This window comes from Vicia villosa, unplaced genomic scaffold (genome assembly GCF_029867415.1).
Source record: "Vicia villosa cultivar HV-30 ecotype Madison, WI unplaced genomic scaffold, Vvil1.0 ctg.001256F_1_1, whole genome shotgun sequence".
In the NCBI taxonomy this organism is placed as follows: domain Eukaryota; kingdom Viridiplantae; phylum Streptophyta; class Magnoliopsida; order Fabales; family Fabaceae; genus Vicia; species Vicia villosa.
In genome coordinates, this window is record NW_026705551.1 from 536,904 (window position 1) to 551,777 (window position 14,874).

The window sequence follows — 14,874 nt, forward strand, 5'->3', positions numbered from 1 at the left end:
CATCAACTCACTACATTGCTGTTGTAATATTTTAGTGAGATTAAGCTTAAACGTTAAGAGAAATATCACAGTTGTGATTATCGCTTTTAAGAAGCATTTGTAAACTCTTGAATAGATTACATTAAGTTGTAAGGAACTAGAGTGATCAGTGTGATCAGTATACTCTAGGAAGTCTTAGCAGTTGGCTGAGCAGTTTGTAACTAGAGTGATCGTGTTGATCAGAATACTCTAGGGAAGTCTTAGGAGTGAACTAAGCCTAGAGTGATCGTGTTGATCAGTAGACTCTAGAAAAGTCTTAGAGGGTATCTAAGCAGTTGTTCCTGGAGTGATCAGTGTGTGATCAGAAGACTCTGGAAGACTTAGTTGCGGACTAAGTGGAAAACCATTGTAATCCGTGCGATTAGTGGATTAAATCCTCAGTTGAGGTAAATCATCTCTGCGGGGGTGGACTGGAGTAGCTTCGTTAACAGCGAACCAGGATAAAAATAATTGTGCAATTTATTTTTATCGTCCAAGATTTAAAGTCACACTTATTCAATCCCCCCCTTTCTAAGTGTTTTTCTATTTACCTCCAATCCCCTCCCCTCCCCTCATAAAAAATTGAACCAAACATACTTAACTTAAAATATTCCCTCCCCTCCCCTCCCCTCTCCTCCGAAACCCCCCAACCAAACGGACCCTTATGCTTTCTCGGTTTGACTTGAGAAGTCTACTCTTTGTCAACATCAATAAAGAGGTACGTGTTTTTGACCTAGCATTGTAGTGTTTTTGGAAGAACCCCTAAAAGATGTCTTTTCTATAAATTGTGGTTTATTTCGACTGTGATCTAAGCTTGTCCTATCATAGGTTGGTTCTTTATCTTAGTTCCCTCCTTTTCGTTCAATTGTTTTGTTTTGTGGGCTGGAGGTTGGTTTGGTGCCTCTTTTGTTTCTTTCTAGTTTATACTCCTTTCAATTATTGCGCTATCATTCATATTTTTTTAAATGGATTCTCAATCTTATACTACTTAAGACCTTTTGTTGCCTCATATATATATTCTTTCAACATTTAAGAGGAATATAATAAATGAAAGTTGAATTATATTTTTATGCTGATTGATGTTGTTGCTTTTTAGAAATTTATCTTTCATGATTATTGCAGAAAATCACAGGATTTCGAACTTTTTATTTCCTGACGGTAGCATTCTTCAACCAAATGGTGACATTGTTTATATAAATTTTGATCCCATTGCACATGAGGTATTAATAAACTTCCTAGCTTTATGACTAGTTTTTTTTTATGTTTGTAACAGTATGACGTGGTCTTATTTAGTTGGTCATTTTCTAAATTAAAAAATCATTTAAGTTCTCTTTTCCATTATATGCTTGACCATTTAATAAACTGAATAGTAGTAGTTATTTTTATAAAAAAATAAATGATACAAAATCTTACTAATATGAAATTATATGATTTTTTTTTTGGTGTTGTTACATGATATATTTAGAAATTACATAACTTTTTACAACATCTAAAATATTCATGCAATCCATAACTCTTATTAAAATTTAATAAATAACTTGCAAGATTTATTTGAGTTATATTTCTAACTAGTTTTTTTTTTTTGGCATATTGATATTGTCATTAAAGTTAGCTGAGAAAGAGAAGGAAATCGCAGAAGCTAAGAAAAAAGTACTCGAAACTCCAAAAAAATCTCCCTATAAATGTCCAATATGTATGGATCCTATTGAGGAGGCGGTGGCCACAAAGTGTGGCCATATCTTTTGCAAGTTCTGCATTAAAACAGCAATAAGAGCACAAGGTAAATGCCCTGCATGTAGGGAAACAGTTAATTCGAGACAACTAAGAAGTGTCTTTCTTCCATCTCCCAATTAAAGGTATGCATATATGCTAACACAAAAAATAGTAATAATATTCAAATACTATTACTATAATTTATTTGAATGTGAATTATTTTGGAATAGGAAGTTGAAGTGTCTCATGTGATTTTAATCTATAAGAAAAAAATTGTCATTACTTTCATTTTATGTGATTCTCTCTTTTGTTGTACAACAGGATTATCGAAGCTTTGTTGACGATAATTTTGGACTAGATAATAATACATTATGCTATTTTGGATATTCTTGAATGATTATGTCACTTCTTATGAAGTTCGTCACAAGTACCATTTTTCGTTATTTATTTTTCATATCATTAATTATAGATGTTTGTTGGATACTTTTGAATGTTCAATATTTAAATTTATAACTCATTTGATATTGACATAAGGGATTTATATGTCTTCTTTTCGTGAGTTCACTTGATTTGAAATCTTATTTGAGTCACGATGAAGAGGAGTTTTATATTCATATATATATATATATATATATATATATATATATATATATATATATATATATATATATATATATATATATATATATATATATATATAATAGTTTGTATTGTAAAAAACCCTAACATCACAATGCTCTTTGCTCCAAGTTGAACTAAATTAGTCCAAGATACAAAAGTATGAATAGGTTAACCATTTTACTAATATTTTTGTGGAGTCTTTAAATAAAAGATCTCTCCTAAAAAACTTGACTTTCATAACCTTTCTTTGGTTTTCGTACCCTTCTCACAAACTATTAGAATTTATAAATTTTAAATCACAATCTTCTTCATAAATAATACAAAAATCTTACCTAAAGTAATATCTCAAATGTACAATTCAAGCCCCACTCAATTATTGTTAAGATTAATTTCTGAAATCAAATCAACCATCTTTATCTAGTAGGAGACCTTAAAAAAATAATTTTTCAAGTGGATTTATTTAATATAATTTATGAAAAATTAAAATTCATATAGTGCAATTTATTTGAATAACATCTAAAAGCTTTTGATAACTAAAAATACATATTTAAAAGAAATCTCCACTAGATATAAAAAATAAAAATAAAACTACTTGGTTTATATAATTTCATATCTCAAATATTTTAACTCTTTTGTTATCTATATATCATTTAATTTCAACATATCAAATTTATAGAAAGAAATATTTTCTACTTTAAACTAGTATTTATAGTATAATATATGATAGTTTATGTGTCTCAAAATATATGATAGTTAATGTTGTGCGATTTCCCTAGTTGGATTATGAGTGATAGTTTGTGGCTAAATCTCTCGATAACACTCAATAAATCACTTAGTAAATGAGTGAGTAAAATTGAGTGTAATGCTTCACAAATTTGTCACAAGTTGATTCAACAATTAAGATGGTTTCTCGCATGTGCTAGGTTTCATGTTAACTAAGCGTGATGAACCTTGAATAGTAAGGAAACCCTAGATTGAGTTATCTCATCTAGATTATGAGATTCGTACATGATAGAAACCTTAGTCGATACATGTATCTAAAGGTGGAATAAGTAAGTGATGTTCAGGCACTAAAGTATACCCTAGATGGTATATGTGACAAACAATGGGTTTTTGAAGGAGAATTGAGTTACACTAGTGTGAGTAATATCAGGGGCAATGCCTATATATTTCTACCATTATTGGGAAAGATTCGGATGGTTGTCTGTAACCTGAGTTTCGGGGTAATGAGTTTCCGTGACCGAGGAAGGAAAATGTTTTAGAATTGGAATTTTGTGACCCCTGTTAGGCCCATGTAAGAGGTAACGGTCGGGGAGAAATGTTCCATGTAGAGGTGGATTTCCGTGGATCGTGTCCAAACCATGTAAGAGGTATCCATTAGGAAGAGATGTTCCAACTATATTGAAATGAGTTGGTGACCCAAATCCAGACTTGAATGATAAATTATGGTTAGGGAAATACATCTTCATTTTGTAAGAAAATATGTAACTTGAACCCAGACTTGAGTGATAGGTTATGGCCAGGGAAAGATGTCCCTCATTTAGTAGATAGTCCTTGAACCGAATCCAGACTCGTATGATGAGTTATGGTCGAGGAACAATAACATGTTATGTTATGAGCTCCCGAAGTACCAAATGGGTTAGATGAACCCGGTGCATGATATTCATGCATGAAGTAGGATCATTTAAATCTCGCATGCTCGAAACCTACAGATCATATGTCATGTGAGGTAAAGAAGTTTTGACACGGATATAATAGTGCATGAGAACCCGTGGAGTTGAATGGAACTTGAGGTAACTCCATTCAGATGTAGCATCTCACCACATTCGTGTTGTCATTCTAGGTGTTCGAGCAGAGATAAAAGTAAATAAAGATGGCTTGAAGATTTGTTGTCTTAGATGTCTCATATTTTGTTGTTATATGTTGTGCTTATGTTTTAGTTTTTTATGCCGACATTCGTAATATATGTATAAGTACCATGTTGTATTCTATCAGTTATATATTTTGTGATGTCATCTAAACACTTGTGTATGAACTCATGTAATAAAATTAACATCCGAATGATATTATTCTTTACAAATATGTTCGGGATATTAGTGCCTATATTATCTCCATGCAAATTTTTTAATTAGTTTTTAAATGTTTTTTAAATAAAAAGATATTAATGTTAAAATTAAAAATGTATACATAACTTAATTTACAAAGTTAATTTGGAATGTTTATATTGAATGATTTAAAAAAATTTAAGGGAATTGTTTAACTTTTGACTGAAATTAAAGTATTTGTATAAAATTCCATAAAAATTAAATATGGAATGTTTATATTGAATGTTTGTATACAATGTATTCTATAGATAAATAATCATAATATCAAAATTAAATAAAAGCAAATTTTGACTACAGAAAGAATGAAGAACTTTAAGACAAAATTATTAATACTTTATTAATACATTATTATTACTATTAATATTATCATTATATTTTTGTGATTATTATTATTATAATATTTTTCTATATACTTTGAGGTAGACATGACACATAGACACTTGCTCTCACAATCACTATAAGTTGAGAATCCAGTTTATTTTATTTTCCTCTCCAGTTCTATCTTCAATTTTATTACAGCGTATGTTTCTTCAATTTTACGTTCTCAACCTCCATTAAATTGTAGCGTAAATTTTTTTATCGATTTTCTCATGCAATCTCAATTCTCATTAGTATAATTGATTTGATTGAGTGTTACTTAACCTTTTTAATGTTCTTTATTGTTTAGCAGTGAAGTATTACAAGATGAATTCTCTGAATTTGGATAATCGACAAAGAAATGGAGTTTTGCTTATTGGAGAATCTTCGCATAGGGAGAGACCCTCTGAAACAATTCATGTTCCTCAAAATAATTTTGAGTTTTTGACGATAATGATGATGATGTCATAGAAACTTCACCAAGAGCTTTTGCTGAGGTTAAATTAATTCTTCAATTTTTTTTATTGCAGATTCTAAAACATAATTGCCAAATGTCTATTTTTTTTGTAGACAAAGATATGAAATGTTAGCATTTAATTAGTAATTAATAAAAAAAATTATCATCACTACTTTTGCAATAGTTTTTAGTGGATGTTATATTTTAGGGAACACTTTTTCTCCCTCTATGCATCTTAGGCATTGGCGAATGCGAGAAGTTTTCGTATGATGAATGAAGTTGATTTGAATAGAGGTAACACTTTTCTCCCTCAAAATTTTTATTTAAACAAAATTTTTATGTATTTGGATCAAAATACATGTATCCTTTTGGTTTTATAAATATCCAGTGTAGTATTATTTTTCAAAAATAAAAAACTAAATTATTGCAAGTATTTATATTATTCCAGCTTATTGATGTTCGAGTATTTAATATTAGTTTGTTCTTTTAATACATGTGGGTCAGGGAGTAGTTTTAATAAATTTAAAGTATAGGAGTTTATGTAATCCAAAAAAAAAAAAGTATAAGAGTTTATTGATTCTAAATCCTTAGACTTATTGTCTATTCAAGTGAAAAAAACTCAACAAGATCTTGACCTCTTTTTATATCGGGTAACTCTTTAAAAAGGATGGTATTTTTTATTGTTGCATCAACTTACTTAGAGCTCCTTAAGTGTAATTAGGGATGGCAAACAGACCCAAACCCACGAGGTCCACCCGCACCCGAACCCGAGTCAACGGGTGAAAACCCGAATTGACTGGGTTTGGGTTTGGGTTCGGGTGCCACCCGATATTTCAGGTGCGGGTTTGGGTTTGGGTGAAAAAACCCGAACCAAACGGGTGTGGGCGTGGGTGTTATTTTGTCACCCGAATAGCTTTTGGGTTTGAGTTCGGGTTCGGGTGGTAATTTCGGGTGCGGGTTTGGGTAGTATAAAACCCGCACCCGCGGGCACCCGTTGCCATCCCTAAGTGTAATATTCCTAATGCTTTTAAAGATAATTCAGTGTGTTTGGTTCTCTCTACTGTAGTTATTTCACCGTGACAAATTCTACAAGAGAAGGTTCTCTACTTTTAAAGTCAATTCAGTATATATACATTAAATTTTAAATTGAAATTTACAATATATATATATATATATATATATATATATATATATATATATATATAGGGCATATCATATGAGAATGGAATATTTATATGAGAATGTGAGAATGAATCTGAACCATTGAATTTTAAAATAAATGGTGGAGATTATAGGTGAATCTTTTTTTTCTCTCCCTACATTTTGAAATAAATGAAGTAGGAGAGAGAAAAAAAAGATTCACCCATAATCGCCACCATTTATTTTAAAATCCAATGGTTCAGATTCATTCTCACATTCTCATATAAATATGTCATTCTCATATGATATGCCCTATATATATATATATATATATATATATATATATATATATATATATATATATATATATATATATATATATATATATATATATATATATATATATATATATATATATATATATATATATATATATATATATATATATATATATATATTAACATTTAAGAGGAATATAATAAATGATAGTTGAATTATATTTTTATAATGAATGATGTTTTTGTTTTTAGAAGTTTATCTTTCATGATTATTGCAGAAAATTACAGGATTTCATACTTTTTTTCGCATTCTTACTATGCCATAAAAGTTATTTAATAGCGTTTTCTTTTGTTTTTGATAGCACTTAAAAGCGCTATTAACTGCGCCGCTATTGTAAACGATTTTGTTTAATAGCACTTTAAAAGCGCTATTAAAGTACATGTTTTTAATAGCGTTTTCACTTAAGCGCTATTGAAGTGGATTTTTTTTTTTTTGCGCTTTATAGTTCTTTTTTATTTGATTTTGATAGCACTTTCAAACAAAGTGCTATTATAGGGCACATGTTTGATAGCACTTTAAAAAAACGCTATTATAGGGCACATATTTGATAGCACTCTAAAACAAAATGCTAATATATGGCAAATGTTTGATAGCCCTTTCTTTTTTTTTTTGACAAAATGATAGCCCTTTCTCTTAAAAGTGCTATCATAGGATGTTTTCATTAATAGCAATCTATATGAAATGCTATTATAGTACACCTTTTTTTTTTGCAGTACATAAAATCATTCTTTTAGGTGAAAATATTAAAAAGCTACATTTAATTCAATACCAAATCCACTTATTTACAAATATCATAACATTTTAATGTACTAAAAAAAGAGGACATTTGCATAGCCAAATTTGTATATTGCATGCATTAATTCCAACTAAGAGTACTTCAATCCTAGAGCAAACAGTCATATTCTCTAAACAAGGCACCTAAAAAAACAAAAAGGGACAACAAAACAGGACAAAGTAGTATCCACACTTCGTGAACCAAAAGCGCCTAACCCTTAGATACAATCACTTAGCTAGGCAAAATACATGCTTCTTGTTTTCCTGTATCATAGAAGGAATATATTGATTATGTATTGTACAATAAAAATCAATACAAGATATATATAGTAATTAAAAATTTACAATAAAAACTAGTACCGAAGTTTGATATAAAATCAAAGTTCCATCAAGCATGAATGTTACCATGGTCAGTAGTGAAGATTAAAGAAAAACCAACTGAACCACCCTGAAAAAATGGATTTGCGACTTACAGTTCACAAAATGAACTCAATGGTCCTAATTGTTAGTCCATAGTAACAATTTAGTACAATCAGGCTCATCAAAAATCGAATAAATTCAAAAAAGTACAACCTGATCCTTTTAAAGGAAAGCTGGAATTAAAATATTGGAAGTCTCTGGTAATGACATGTTAGAACAGACAGGTCCTCTTTTAAGCACATTGTTAGTAATCATTAGTATATGAGAATATAACAAACTAGCTAATTGAAATCCAAAGCCCCCTCATTCTTGTAAATAGTAACATGTAAAATGGCACAAAATGTTTATAGAGTAAAGCATTATTGTTCTGATATAAATTCACAAAACAAATGAACCAAATTTCTATACCAGTTCAATTCGCGACAGAATATTAACACGGTTTGATTAACTTTGATCGAACTATTGCAACTATAAATCTATATTGTTTTATAATCAGAGTTAATCTTATTCAGGATCGACAGATCTAACCAGAGACATTACACTAAGAAGTATACATATATGTTGATAAGTAAGCTGACACAGAGATATTATACTAAGAAGTATACATACTGTTTTATAATCACGCCATCCTTATTGACGCGGGCAGCCCTTCCACACTTGATTACGATTTATCTCATTCCCTTCTGACTCTTCTACCTGTACATACATTTCTAGACGAGCACACCCTAAACGTGACTTTCGATAGGGATGTTGAGGATTTAACGCTCTTTCTCGATTTTCATTACTAACTTTCTGCAGTAATTAAAAAACAATGTTTAGACATATTAATTAGGATCACGAGTGTACAAACAAAAGCTTCCCACTAATTTGTAAGAATTACCAAACAATTCTCCCATTATACAAGCTAGAAAATCCATTCAGAGAATTTCTGATTAGTAAACAATTACAAGGGTACTGAAATGGAAAAGAAAAGAAAACCAAATTTTGAAACAGGGCGTGGTAGAAAACAAATCATCTTAAATTTAACCACTACTTACTCATATTATGAAATAATGATCTTTTCAAACTCTGATATGTGTTTAAGGATCCATAACCAAGTGAAAAAAGTATTACCTCAATACCATGAGGGTTTATTCCATCATTAGAAAATGCGAGACGTAGGTTTCTTTCTTCCTCTCTCAGATACTTCTACACTAAATTGTATGTCCAGTATTACATACTGTTTCGATTACTTCTTCATGCTGTCATATTTATTCGACTTCAACTTTAGCATGAATATTCAAAAGGACATAGCAGCGGATAGAATTAATCTCAACGCAGGTGAAATTTTGGTCTAGTGCTGAAATTGGTGAAGTAGAAACAGAATGAAATTTTAAATAGTACAATTTACTTAGAGAATAACATGGAGCATGCATTGAAACTAAACTATAAAGTATGAAGTAATTTAACTACATGAAAAATTTGGTTAGTCTTAGCATGAGATAAAATGATTAAGAAATTACATCCATGATAGTTAATTAAAAAAACACATGTAGAAGACTCGATATACAAATTGGTTCACTACGTTGTATCCACAGTAATCATTTTTTCAATAAAATATGAAATGATGTTCATTTTAGAATACTCCACCAATTTACAAAGAACATTACATGATACATTGTGGTATACACAAATAACTCACCAATTTGTTATTTGAATTTGTTTTTGTTCTCATAAACAATTAGGTACTAGAAAAAAATGAAAGTGATGGATATATATGCTTACCTTAGGTAGACACCTATTGTCTGTTAGCGTTAAAATACATGACATAGACATTATGGTTTGATAAAATTTGTTTATTTATTAAATACATGACATAACCATGATTCCAATTAAATAACAATTAAATAACTTCTAAATAACTTGGCTATACTCTAATTAGTATACACTTTTAAAGCACACTACAGACTTATACACACTGACAGTACACCACTATTGGGTAAACATGATGTTTTTTAGATAGTGGGTGGACTACCTATTTAATTACCCAATCATAAACCTGATTCCTAATTAGTACTATACTAATACTTTCCTTCTCTGATAATTATAATTATCCTTAACATCGCTATTTTACCTCAATCCTCTTTCCATTGCTTTGGGCTTTGTGATTTTTTGCAACCGGATCACACCACATTTATCAATTGTTTGCTTTACTAGACGAACCACCTTCATCACTAATAGAAGCCATATTTTACCTGTAAAAAGTGTAAAAACGTTATTATACCATACAAGAGTAACATCAAGAAGCAAATACAATAAAAGAATTTAAAAAAATTAACAAACCATACAAGCTTATATAAGGGTGGTAATAAGAAGTACGGTGACAATAAGAGGGGAGTCAAAAGAGGTGAACATGTCTATTTATATCGTGTTGTCAGTGTATCTGAATTCAATTCTAAGAAATATGTATGATTGATGAGCTGTTTTTTTAGCTATTAATAATCATTTTTGTAACTTCACCAGATTGGATGGATCTATGGTTCTGTGGCAGATGATATGGCTACAACGGAAGGATGAGGCTTCTCATGAGGCTTTCTTATATCATCACAATTTTCTACCCCTTTACTTCACTCCCACACTGATTGCGTATTGTACACTTCCCACATTCTGTCTTCTCACAAATAAATTTATAATTCCCGAGGTAAACGATTCCTTTTATTATATTTCTGGATGTTAAAACTTATAACTATTGATTCTCGAACCAACTCATATTTGAAGGCCATGGTCATAATTTCATATGATGGGCTGTTTAGTTAGAGGTAGTGGAGAGATATGACTCTGGTGGGTTATGGCGGTAACATACTGCAATTTAAACATAACCAATGACATTTTATTTTTCTAAAATCCAACAGGTAATAATTAATAATGTAGAAAACACAGATAAGAGACCATTTACATACTGAAAAGGATTTGTAGTTTCTTTCACAGATGTACGACTCATGCTATACAATTGATACTAGCGGAAAAATACAATTTCTTGTGTATAGAATTTTTATCCTGAACTAGATCCGAATGGAACCAACTCATATTTCACTTTTAATAAGCCTAATAAGTGTTCAGATGCCTAATAAGTGTTTTAAGACCTAATACTGGTATAACAGGGTGTTGTCTACTCTGATCTACAAGCACAATTACAACAAGGCAAGGAACTTCCTGCTGTTACAATTACATGAGGCTTAAATGAACTGCCTGCCTGCAAGGAACTGCCTGCCTGAAATCAGTATGAAAATATGAAATCAGTGTGAATGGTGGTTGCAATGAAATATTGGGATGCAACATAACTTAAATCTCAAATATGATTAAGTTAAATGACAAGTTAACTTTACTTTGAAACACACAAATGTAACACCAACTATACAAATATGTTAATATTTCAATGGTATCAAAATAAAAAAAGTTAGCAGTTGAAATAGTTATTTTCTTCTAATCTTTCTTTCATCAACCAAACCCGAACAAGAAACATGGTTTCCTCCTAAAGCTACATTTTGTACATCTAACATTGTTGTGGATTCGAGTAACTTGGGCACTAAAGAATAATTACTATTTTGAACAAACCTTTCATTCACAATCCCTACAAGGCAACCAATTCCTCCGCCCCATATCATTACATCCTTCAATACATTGCTACTGTTATTTTCTACATGTGGTGAGGAAGGAGCCATGATCGATCTATATGGTAGAACATGTAGCTATATTTATAAAGAATCAAAGACATGTAAGAAACCTGAGTAAATTGAGAGGTGTCGTCTAGATGACCGAGATTTTTCTTTCACGCAGACTACTAACACAATTCTGAACTCCTTTGCAGCTTATTAAACTAGTAAAAGCTTTTGGTTTTCCAAGTTTATAAACTTTATTCACTAGTAGGTAGAAAGTGTACATATGCATAAGGCCAAAAAACTTACAAGGAAAGCAGTACTCGTATTTCTTTCATCTATCCAACTTCAGGTGTTTTAAAGCAGACTTGTAACACAAATTATGGCACAGTTAGGATGAAATCATCTTCATGAATTTGCAACATTCAAGTTGCAACAAAAGAGAATGTACTCACAAAATGGTGTCTTCAGATTATGTATACACCAAAGTAAATCAACATTCATCCATCACTTATATTGGTGAAAACTTTGTCAAATCTTGAATAATGTAGCATACAATAAAATTAGGGATTCTCTTATAATTAGTCAACAATGTAGAAACTAAACTATCATTAATTTCAAATCTCACAAATTTCACAATGCAAATCAATAGTATAAGAAAATAAAGATTACCATATACGACGGTGGTGAGCTGACGAAGTGCTGAGTTCGACGGAGAATGGGTTTTGCTCTTTATTATGTTTCCGTGTTTCCTCTTTATGTTCGAGTGGTGAATTAGAAGTGAATCTGAATTAGGGTACAAATGATAGTGAATCGATCATGCTTCCTCTTTCCGTTGGTGAATCGATGAATCGATGGTGAAAGGTTGGCGAAGGGAGAATACTTCGTGGTAGTGTTTCGGTGTTCGACGGTGAGAGTGAATCGAAGGTTTTGAGAGAGTTCGTGGTTGTGTTTTGGTGTTCGACGGCGTGAGTGAATCTAAGGTTTTGAGAGACCTGAAAAGGTTTTGCAAAGTAGGTTTTGTTATTTGGAGAGAGAAAAGTCGTGAGTGGAATTTTGGCCAAAATAATGTGCGCGAAAATGAAATGTTTCCGCCTTTTTTATTTATTTTATTATATGAAGTTCAAGGATAGCGTTTATTTAAAAACGCTAGTGTAAGGTAGTAATAAGTGAATAGTATCTTTTAAATGAAGAATATTAATAGCGTTTACAGAAAGTGCTATCTTAGTGAAAGAGTAATAATAGCGTTTTATAAAAAATGCTATTTTAGTGAAGTTTAATAATAGCGTTTTTTTATAAAGTGCTATCGAAATCACGTTGTCAGCATTCTATAATAGCGCTCGACCGTAAAGTGCTATTATATATCTATTTGTTTCCTTTTTAATAGCATTTTATTTAAAAGTGCTATTAAATATGGAGATACAAAATATCAATTTTGGCGTAGCCAAATGGTGATATTGTTTATATAAATGTTGATTCCACATGGGGTATTAATAAACTTTCTAGCTTTATGACTATTTTTTTATGTGTGTAGCAATAAGATGTGGTCTTATTGAGTTGGTCATTTTAAGTTCTTTTTTCTATTATATGCTCGACCATTTAATAAATTGAATAGTAGTAATTATTTTTATAAAAAAATAAATGATACAAAATCTAACTAATATGAAATTGTATGATTTTTTTTTGGTGTTGTTACATGATATATTTAGAAATTACACAACTCTTTACAACATCTAAAGTATTTCATGCAATCCATAACTGTTATTAAATAACTCTTTACAACATCTAAAGTATTTCATGCAATCCATAACTGTTATTAAAATTTAGGCTTAATAACACTTTTGGTCCTCGTGTTTTGACCAACTCACGAATCTGGTCCTTCCATTTTAAAACAGAACAAAGCAGTCCTTAAATTTGTCTAAAAGATGCAATACTGGTCCTAACCCCCATTTCCACTCCAAAAAAGCTGATGTGTCCAAATTAAGGGACTGACTAGACATTTACACGTCATTAAAACTGAATATTTTATTTAATAATATTTAATTTAACACTTCAGAAAATAAAGAAAAAGATTAAAACAAAAAATCATATTTAATGGAATTCTTTGCACTATCTTCATCATGTTCATGAACACTGTTGCTAGAAAGGGATTAGGGTTAGGGTTAGACATTTGTGACCCATTCACTTTCTTTTTCCCCTTTTCTATACAAACGGCGCTGCGCCAGTTTCTCCCCGTCTTCGATTCCGGCACGCCACCCTCCGTCAACTCTTCTTCTCCGATCAACTTCCGACAAATAAACTCTCCCTCGCGCAGCCTCAAATCTCGTCCTCCTCTCTTTCTCGATTCTGGCTTTCTCGTTTATCTCTTCTCCTCTGAGTTGCGTTGTTAGCTTTGTTGTGTTGGGTTTAACATGCAGGTTTGAGGATGATGATGTTGTTTGTTGCGGTTCGATGATTGTGTGAATCGATTTGGCTGATATTTGGCTCGGTGAGGAAACGTTTTTTGGTGCGGTGAAATGAAGATGATGGAATTTAAGGGTTTTGGTTCTGTATTCTGCGACTGTGTTTTGCAGATGATGAACAGTGATCTCCCCTCTCTCCGACGTCTTCTTCTCCGATCTCAATCACCTCTTTCAATCTCTGGTCCGTGCGTTTTTGGATTCGTGTCGTTGTGGCTCGATTGTTGTTGAATCGTTGTTGTGATTCGCTGCTGCAAGTTTTTTGAGGAATGGAAGATTTATGTTGTTGTTGGCGAGTCCGAAGATGGTGATGGATGTTGCTTCGTTTGAACCAGTATATTCTATTTGAGGAGATTAGGGAAGATATTATAATTCTGAATTAATAAATTCATTACATCAATTATTTAGATGATGAATTAATAATTTATATTTCCAAATATGCAATGCCACGTAAACAAATATTGGGCCACATCACTTAAAATTTGGACACATCAGCTTTTTTGGAGTGGAAATGGGGGTTAGGACCAGTATTGCATCTTTTAGACAAGTTTAGGGACTACTTTGTTCTGTTTTAAAATGGAAGGACCAGATTCGTGAGTTGGTCATAACACGAGGACCAAAAGTGTTATTAAGCCTAAAATTTAATAAATAAGTTGCAAGTTTTGTTTGAGTTATATTTCTAACTAGATTTTTTTGGCATGTTGATATTTTGTCATTAAAGTTAGCTCAGAAAGAGAAGGAAATCGCACAAGCTAAGAAAAAAATAACTTGAAACTCCAAAAAAATCTCCCTATAAATGTCCAATATGTATGAATCCTATTGAGGAGGCAACGGCC

The 14,874-nt window shown here is 31.3% G+C and overlaps 1 long non-coding RNA gene across 7 annotated transcripts; it reads right to left on the bottom strand.

Annotated features, from left to right (window-relative positions):
• Positions 1 to 7,581: 7,581 nt before the first annotated feature.
• LOC131634198 (uncharacterized) lies at positions 7,582 to 12,657 on the bottom strand. Of its 7 annotated transcripts, none has more exons than XR_009293499.1 (6): positions 12,252 to 12,657; positions 12,035 to 12,116; positions 11,889 to 11,946; positions 10,058 to 10,178; positions 8,554 to 9,283; positions 7,582 to 7,788 (listed from the first exon to the last, which is right to left on the bottom strand). It is a non-coding gene; the product is annotated as an uncharacterized LOC131634198 (long non-coding RNA). The 7 variants fall into 7 exon arrangements; XR_009293500.1 differs by having other exon boundaries at positions 10,058 to 11,194; XR_009293497.1 differs by having other exon boundaries at positions 8,554 to 8,736; positions 9,058 to 9,283; positions 11,889 to 12,116.
• Positions 12,658 to 14,874: the final 2,217 nt, after the last annotated feature.